Source organism: Pan troglodytes, chromosome 19 (assembly GCF_028858775.2).
Source record: "Pan troglodytes isolate AG18354 chromosome 19, NHGRI_mPanTro3-v2.0_pri, whole genome shotgun sequence".
In the NCBI taxonomy this organism is placed as follows: domain Eukaryota; kingdom Metazoa; phylum Chordata; class Mammalia; order Primates; family Hominidae; genus Pan; species Pan troglodytes.
In genome coordinates this window covers 70,248,883-70,257,680 of record NC_072417.2, presented here as the reverse complement: position 1 = coordinate 70,257,680, position 8,798 = coordinate 70,248,883, and the positions used below count along the sequence as shown (strand labels likewise).

The window sequence follows — 8,798 nt, the reverse complement described above, 5'->3', positions numbered from 1 at the left end:
TTGCCTGGGCTCCTGACCAGCTCCCTGAGGCACGGTGTGAGCCTGCCTCCTATGCCCACGCTGCCCTGTGAGGGGCCGATGGGGCAGAGCAGTGAGGAGCCTGGCCCAGAGCAGGAGACTGAGCAGCTTACCTGTGCTGGCAGCAGGTCCTGAACTTACTGGCCCAGGGAGAAATTAACTCTGCAGCTCTTGGAGCACTCCAGAAATGAGGAGAAACTCAGGAAAAGAGAGGAACTTCTTACAATTCATGATATGGGATGTGGGAGGCATTTTCATTTAAATGTTAAACCCAAATGTCCTTCAGCAGGTGGCTGGATTAACAAAGTGTGGTACAACCATTCAGTGGAACTCAGCAGTAAAAAGGAAAGAACTATTGATACGCAAAGCAAATGAATAAGTCTCAAAAAGTGATGCCGGGTGAAAGAAGCCAAGTAGAATCATACGCCTGATTCCATTTATTTAAAATTCCAGAAAATGCAAACGAATCTCCAGTGATGTAAAGCAGATTGTTGGTTGTCTGGGGGGGATGGGAGGGAGGGGCAGAAAGGACTACCTAGAAAAAAGTAAACTTGGGGGGTGATGGATATGTTCATTATCTTGATTGTGGTGATGAGTTCACGGATGTGTACATAGGTCAAAACTTATAAAGTTGTATGGCCGGGCGTGGTGTCTCACACCCGTAATTCCAGCATTTTGGGAGGCCAAGGCAGGTGGATAACTTGAGGTCAGGAGTTCAAGACCAGCCTAGCCAACATGGTGAAACCCCATCTCTACTAAAAATACAAAACATTAGCCGGGCATGGTGGCGGGCACCTGTAATCCCAGCTACTCTGGAGGCTGAGGCAGCAGAATCACTTGAACCCGGGAGGCAGAAGTCACAGTGAGCCGAGATTGCGCCACTGCACTCCACCCTAGGTGACACAGTGAGACTCTGTCTCAAAAAAAAAAAAAAACAACTTTTAAAGTTGCATACTTTAAAGACGTACAGTTTATTTTATTCTAATTATACATCAATAAAGTTAAAAAATGTAAATGGCCTATACACTTCAAATACAAGTTAGAGGCGGTCAGAATGGGGAAAGTAAAAGACGTGACTTTATTTTGTGTCCCAAGATATTATTTATATTACATATATTAAAAATATGATTATGTATTCTACATTTTATGTATATATATGATTACATACTAAAACGTATATTTATACGTGTATTTATATTAAATATATTTGATTTTCTCATTTATATTTTCATATGATTTCATAGATTTATAAATGTCTTATGTTGTGTGTTACATATAATTGCTTGTATGCATTTTTAGATTATGAAAATACTGGAGGGCTGTGTTTATATAGAGAATCCCAGATGTCAGCTGGGGTCTCCTGGCCCCATAAGGTGGGTAGCATTGATTAGACCGCCCATTTCTATTTCCACAGTCCAAAACTATCTCCAAAATTTCTCCAAATTCCAGAGAGCTGAGTTTCTAGACTTCCAGCCTCCCCCAAATTCTGCTCAGCCCTGGGTCTCCTGGCTGTGGCTTTATCTCCACTCTGGTTAAGCATTCATAAATGAGACATCTCTTCCTTTCCCTCCTCGTTTCCTGGCCCGACCCCACCTCACCCCCAGCCCCATCTCCAAGCACCTCAAATACAAGGCTGCTACCCGAAACCGAATCGGCACCACAGGGCAAACACCTTAAAAGGGCGCGTGGTATTCCTCAGGCCGCCCTGGCCGGGACTTCCTCCCCTGCGGCCACGCCACCCCAGCCTTCCCTCCCTCCCCATCTCCCCTTCCAGTCCCCACTCTCCTCTTTGTTCCTCCCTGTGGGATCAGGTTCTTCTCTGCCCCCAAATTCTTCCCTTTTCAGAGCAGCGCAATTCTGCTGGCCCAGAACCTCCTCCCAAACTCTCAGATGCTCGGCAGAACAGAAGGCCCACAGAGAGATAGCTGCAACTGCCAAGAGCTATTTTTTTCTGCCTCCCGCATCTGTAGGTTTGTGACTCTACGCGCCTTCGTAGCCACGTGCATCTGCACGCACGCTTACACGGGGAAGAAATACCCCAAGATGCTAACCCGAAAAGCAGAACCTGGGAATTGGCAGGCTACCCCTCTTGGGTTCCCTCCTCCCCTCCCCACGCCCACGTTCCGGGGCCCTCAGGACTCCTGCCTCGCCCCCTCACTCTCTGAAGTGTCTTTCCTTCCTGTCCCAAACTGTTGCTCTGCCTTCCCACTCTGCCTCAAAGGCCTGCCTTTCCTGAGCGAGTAGCAAGCCAGCCAGTACAAAGGCTGAATAAACAGTCAGTGGAAATTAACTTGAACGTTCAGGGAGAAGAACAAAGACTTTCGATGTGAGCTGGGGAAGGAATCATAATTGCCAGAGAGAGAGGGGCGGCCCAGACGCCCGGTTGCAAGAGACACAAGAAGCTGCGTTGTTGACAGTGGCGGAGACAGACAGGCACGATGCTGATTTGATAAGTGGAAGGGCGAGAATTCTAATGTAATGATGCTGATGGAGAGAGAAATGAGGACTCAGAGCGGAGAGGCAGGTGAGGGGTCCCTAAGGCAGCCAGCTGAGGTCTTTGTGCCTGAACAGGGGATCCCAGCTTCGCACCCTGAGAGCAGGGCCTGGGCAGCAGGTGTTCTGATGGCAGCTGCACCCTGGGGCCATAATTACAGCCAAGGAGCATCCCATGGCAGTTCCAGGGGAAAGTGGAGGGAGGACTGGCAACTGGGTCTCCAGCGTGGGGGAAATGACGGACCCCTATGGACCTAGAGAGATGGGGTAGCCGCGACTCTGGAAGAACGCATAGAAGCAGACAAAGCTGGCCTGCTTGAGATTTCTACAGAGAAGCATTCAGCAGATCTTGTTGTCTTCAGGCCGCAGCTAAGGGACATAAATAATAAAATATAGATTGAGTGCAACCCGGATGCCAGGGCTTCATGTTTAAGTCCTACAATCACCTTTTGAGGCGGCACTATTATTGACCCTAGTTTATAGAGGAGCAAACTGAGGCCCAGAGAAGTGGAGTAACTTCTCGAAGATCACACAGCTCTTAACTGGCACAGCCAACCCAGAACTGTCCAGGCATGTACATTTGCTTTTGCAGGTTGGGAGGTTTCAGCCTTAGTGACACATTGATGTGGTCAGAGATCTAAGGTTCAAGGGTCTAAAGCCTGGCAGGATCCGGCTTTTTCTTCATATCACTCACAAGTATCCTGACAGGCCTAGTCTGCATCCACCAGAGGCTAAGATGGCACCACCTGTCCACAACCTTCCACGAGTCACGAGGTGCAGAGGAGGTTCCCTGCCACTGGTGTGAGCTGCTCACTGGGTATTCTGCACTCATTTTCTTATCTAACCTCATCAGACCTTACCTGACCCCAAAGTGGGGTGCTTAGAAGGAATATAAGGAAGGCCCTTTCAAAGGGGCCTGAGATGCTGGAACACACAAGACAAGGATGCAGTCATGGAATTCCCTTTGGGCATCTCACCCTCTGTTAAATGCACCTCTATCTATAGCATTTGCTTGGGGGAAATGGACTTACTTGTTTATTCATTTGACAAAATATTTTTGAGAGCAGATGATGTTCTGGGTCCTGTTTTATATGCTGGGGTTACATAATAAAAAACTACGCCCTGCTCTGGAGGGGCCCACAGTACCAGCAGCTGAATCACAGCAGGCCATGGGAACTGAGGGGCCGCCATTCCACACCTGGTGGGAGGCCAGGGTGAGGGTTCAGAAATTCTTCCTGGAGGAGGGAGCCTCAGAGTGCAGTGTTAGGGGAAAGGCAAGGGGTGGAGGTGGGGAGAGAACGCAGACTTTCTGCAGTTTAGAAGACTGGAAGTCGGGGGTTGGTGAGCCAGGAGGCTCTGGTGGCCATGGGGTTCTGGGAGCCTTTCTGGATGGTATTGGAAGCCTCTGTTGGGGGCACTAAGAATGGCTGGTGACTCTGATCCAGCTGGAAATGGGGATAAAAGAAAGATTCCAGTCCAGGCCCAGTGGCTCACACCTGTAATCGCAGCACTTTGGGAGGCCAAGGTGGGGGGATCACTTGAGGTTAGTAGTTTAAGACCAGCCTGGCCAACATGGTGAAACCCCATCTCTACTAAAAATACAAAAATTAGCCGGACATGGTGGCACACACCTGTAATCCAAGCTACTTGGGAGGCTGAGGCAGGAGAATTGCTTGAAACCGGGAGGCGGAGGTTGCAGTGAGCTGAGATCACACCACTGCACTCCAGCCTGGGCAACAGAGCGAGACTCTGTCAAAAAAAAAAAAAAAAAAGAAGAAAGAAAAAAGAAAAAGAAAGGAAAGAAACAGAAAAAGAGAGAGGGAAGGAGGGAGGAAGGAAGGGGAAGCGGAAGCAGAAGGGAAGGGAGGGAAGGAAGGAAAGGAAAAAAGAAAGAAAAGAAACAAAGATTCCAGAGTGTTTCTCTCCCTGCAAGAAATGGAGGAGACTTCCCAGGACCCTTGCTGGGTATCCTGGGGCTGGTCTGCCAGGATCTAAAACATGGGAACCAGCATCTTCTGGAGGGAAGCCACACCAGGCCACCTCCATACCTCCCAGTAATTGACAGGAGGGACGCTCAGGGTCTCCGTTGCTCTCTGAGTCACACCATGTTCTATATGTGCGTGGCCTGAGGACACGCTATAAATATTCATGGCTGGAAAAACAAGGTGAGAGTACAGTCGTGCTCCAGAAGAAACCACGGAGGGCAACTGGCTTTCATTGGGCAACTTCGCTTCCCGCCTTTAAATGCTAGGTCAAAGCCCGAGGAAGAACTAGACCTTCTAAAACCCAGTTTCCTTAATTTGTTTAACAAAAGACATCTCCATGCTCTGTGGCCTCTTAATTGCCGTAGATGTTAAAGTGCAGAGAATTAAAGAATCAATGGACAATTAAGGAGGCACTGGCAGATTCTGGCCAAGAGCATATTATTTATTTATTCAGCCAGCCATGCTCATTTTTAAAGCGCTAACTTTCCATTTTGTTTGTGACATCAAAAATAAATCAAACTGAACTGTACACGTCATAGCTGAAAAAAATTATTTGCATGATACATTGCCCCTTTGAAGCCTCAGTAGCCATCTGCAAAAGGAATTTTTGTCAGTGTCAAAACAACAACAACAAAAACATACGCATTCATTCCGGCACCAGCTTTTTCTTAGGATACAGACAGGATTGAAAAAAACAGAAATAAGATTTTAATTCACTAGTGATTTTTCCATGCAGTCTCAAGCTTCTTTTTGATTTCTGAGCATCCATTTTCCTGGGTCATCTAGAGAGGGTTGCAAGATTTTAGTCCATTAACACAGTGGTAGTTTGGTGAAATCTCAACAGGCAGAGACAAGCAGCCAGAGTGGGGACACAGGTTGGCTGAGGGCTCCCTGCAGCACTCAGCCAGCCCCTGTGTTTCTGCTCCTGGTCCAAGACCTTGCCCCTAAGTTGCGGGTCCCCTAGTAGCCCCCCCCCCACTTTCCCTCTATCCAGCTGACAGCATTGGATATGTCTTACCTAAAAAGGAAAATACAAAATTGCCATCCGATATCTTGTTCCTTAAAGGTTCCCTGATTGGGACAAGCGCTGTGGAATTGTTCTTGCACTGTGACCTTCACTCAGCAGCCCTTCCTCAGCCCACCCACCCTCACCCCCTCCAGCCCACCCACCCTCACCCCCTCCAGCACACCCACCCTCATCCCCTCCAGCACACCCACCCTCACCCGCTCCAGCACACCCACCCTCATCCCCTCCAGCACACCCACCCTCACCCCCTCCAGCCGGCCCACCCTCACCCCCTCCAGCACACCCACCCTCACCCCCTCCAGCACGCCCACCCTCACCCCCTCCAGCACGCCCACCCTCACCCCCTCCAGCCCACCCACCCTCACCCCCTCCAGCACACCCACCCTCATCCCCTCCAGCACGCCCACCCTCAACCCCTCCAGCCGGCCCATCCTCACCCCCTCCAGCACACCCACCCTCACCCCCTCCAGCACACCCACCCTCACCCCCTCCAGCACGCCCACCCTCAACCCCTCCAGCCGGCCCATCCTCACCCCCTCCAGCACACCCACCCTCACCCCCTCCAGCACACCCACCCTCACCCCCTCCAGCACACCCACCCTCACCCCCTCCAGCCGGCCCACCCTCACCCCCTCCAGCACACCCACCCTCACCCCCTCCAACACACCCACCCTCACCCCCTCCAGCACGCCCACCCTCAACCCCTCCAGCCGGCCCATCCTCACCCCCTCCAGCACACCCACCCTCACCCCCTCCAGCACACCCACCCTCACCCCCTCCAGCACACCCACCCTCACCCCCTCCAGCCGGCCCACCCTCACCCCCTCCAGCACACCCACCCTCACCCCCTCCAACACACCCACCCTCACCCCCTCCAGCACGCCCACCCTCAACTCCTCCAGCCGGCCCATCCTCACCCCCTCCAGCACACCTACCCTCATCCCCTGCAGCCGGCCCACCCTCTATTTCACCGCTTCCTGCTCACTTCTTCCCAAGTTACCCAGAGGCTGATTCTAGGACCGTGATTTTCAAACTTAAGTGTGCATCAGGACAGTGTGTTAAAAGAGTTTGGATTCAGGAGGTCTGGGGGAGGACCTGAGAATGTGCGTTTCTATTAAGTTCTAATAATAAGATCGCTTGGAGGACGGCTGTTCTAACTACTGGGGGCGGGGTGGGGATGGGGGGAGGTGGAAGGCGGGGAGGACGCTTCCAGTAGCTTGTGCTGTGGCACCATCTAGTGGTCTAAGACATAGTGGCAGCAATCTGTGCTGTGTGCATTGAGTAACCCTGAAAACTAGCCCTCTCCAAGCGCCTTCACCTTTATCATCTCTATTTTTTTTAAGTAAGTGTTTTATTGAAGATAAACGATCACTTTTCATACTCTGAACAACCACAAGAGAATGGGATCTTTACAGACTGTGTCCTGCCCAAAGTCCCACAGCGACAGAACTGAGACTGGAAGACGGCTGTTTTAAGGCGAGAAACTTTCAACTGTGCAAATAGACTTTGGTATTTGTCCTCGGGATACTTCCAGCCTAAGGCAAGACATTGGAAGACAGCGACACAGCCACCCAGATTACACAATAATTAAACCCTAACTTAACCAAAAACTTAGTCCCGAACACTTCCTAGCAGCCAAGTCAACGTAGGAAACAAGGATTCCGTCAATTCACAACCTAAAGCAAGGGAGCATGCCTGTTTATGAGTAAAATCAAATGGTCCCTAGTTATAGGAGCAGTGGGCATGAGTTTAGCCTGGGAGGCTTATTGAAAATGTAGAGTCCAGGTCCCAGCACTTTGCTTTTTTTAACAAGCACTCCAGGTAAACTGAGGCTAATGGCCTGAGCTCCCTCATTTGAGAAACACTGTCTGAAAGGGTGTGACCTCCTATAATGATGTTCCTCCACCCCATGCTGTCCAACAGGACTAAGAGCCACACATGTGATCTTAGCATGTCCACTAGCCACCCTTTAAAAAAACAAGTGTAACCGGTGAAACTCCGTCTCTACTAAAAATACAAAAAAAAAAAAAAAAAAAAAAAAAAAAAATTAGCCGGGTGTGGTGGCGGGCACTTGTAGTCCCAGCTACTCAGGATGCTGAGGCAGGAGAATGGCGTGAACCCGGGAGGTAGAGCTTGCAGTGAGCTGAGATCGCGCCACTGCACTCCAGCCTGGGTGACAGAGTGAGACTCTGTCTCAAAAAAAGAAAAAAAAAGTGTAACTATGTTTTATTTAACCCGCAATGTCCAAAATAATATTTCAATGTGTAATTATTATTTTTCTTATAAGGTGTATATTTTATATTTATAACACTTCTCAATTCAGACAAGTCACGGTTCAAATGCTCAATAGCCCCAGATGGCCAATGGCTACCCTATAGGATAGTGGAATGCAGTCCATTAAAACTTTGTGTGACGATGGAAATCACCTGCATTCAGGCATCATTTATTGAGTAATTTCTACATGCCAGGCCTTGTGGTAAGAGCTTTACATGTTCTAGGCCATTTCAGCCTCACATCAACCCTATGTTAGTAGTCTCAAGATACAGAGGGTGTTGTGAATCTCCGACTCCCACTACCACGTTCATATATTCAGATGGCCGTATTCAAAATGACCCGGAGAACACAGAAGAAAGAACTCTGTCAAGAGTCTGAGCTAGGCGGCAGCAGATATTGAGGGCTCTGGCAGGGGAGACAGGAGGTTGAGACTGAAATCCAATCAACAGTGATGATAGGAAGAGATGTAAACACTGAACCGGAGGGCCGGGTGGGAGTTGTACTGGAACCGTGTGTCTGGTTGGATAGGGCTCATTGGTGGCAAGCAACAGAAATGGATTAGGGATTTATTGGAAGGCTACTGAGGAAACTCACAGAATGGCTGCTGGAAGAGTTCAACCACTGCCCTCAGAGCAGCACTTGGCAGCATGAGTTGACAGCCATCTCTCTAGAGCAAGGATTTTTTTTTTTTTTTTTTGAGGTGGAGTTTCACTCTTTCACCCAGGCTGGAGTGAAGTGGTGTGATCTCAGCTCACCGCAACCTCCACCCTCCGAGTTCAAGCTATTCTCCTGCCTCAGCTTCTCAAGTAGCTGGGATTATCAGTACCTGCCACCATGCCTGGCTAATTTTTGTACTTTTAGTAGAGACGGGGTTTTACCATGTTGGCCAGGGTGGTCTTGAACTCCTGACCTCAGGTGATCTGCCCACCTAAGCCTCCCAAAGTGCTGGGATTACAGGCTTGAGCCACTGTGCCCAGCTGGGAACAGGGATTCTTGATTCC

At 49.8% G+C, this 8,798-nt stretch overlaps 1 long non-coding RNA gene across 1 annotated transcript; it reads right to left on the bottom strand.

Moving 5' to 3' along the window:
* Positions 1-4,352: 4,352 nt before the first annotated feature.
* On the bottom strand, positions 4,353-6,665 carry LOC107969279 (uncharacterized). The gene is made up of 3 exons (XR_001711009.4): positions 6,459-6,665; positions 5,515-5,583; positions 4,353-5,278 (listed from the first exon to the last, which is right to left on the bottom strand). It is a non-coding gene; the product is annotated as an uncharacterized LOC107969279 (long non-coding RNA).
* Between the last annotated feature and the right edge of the window lie 2,133 nt (positions 6,666-8,798).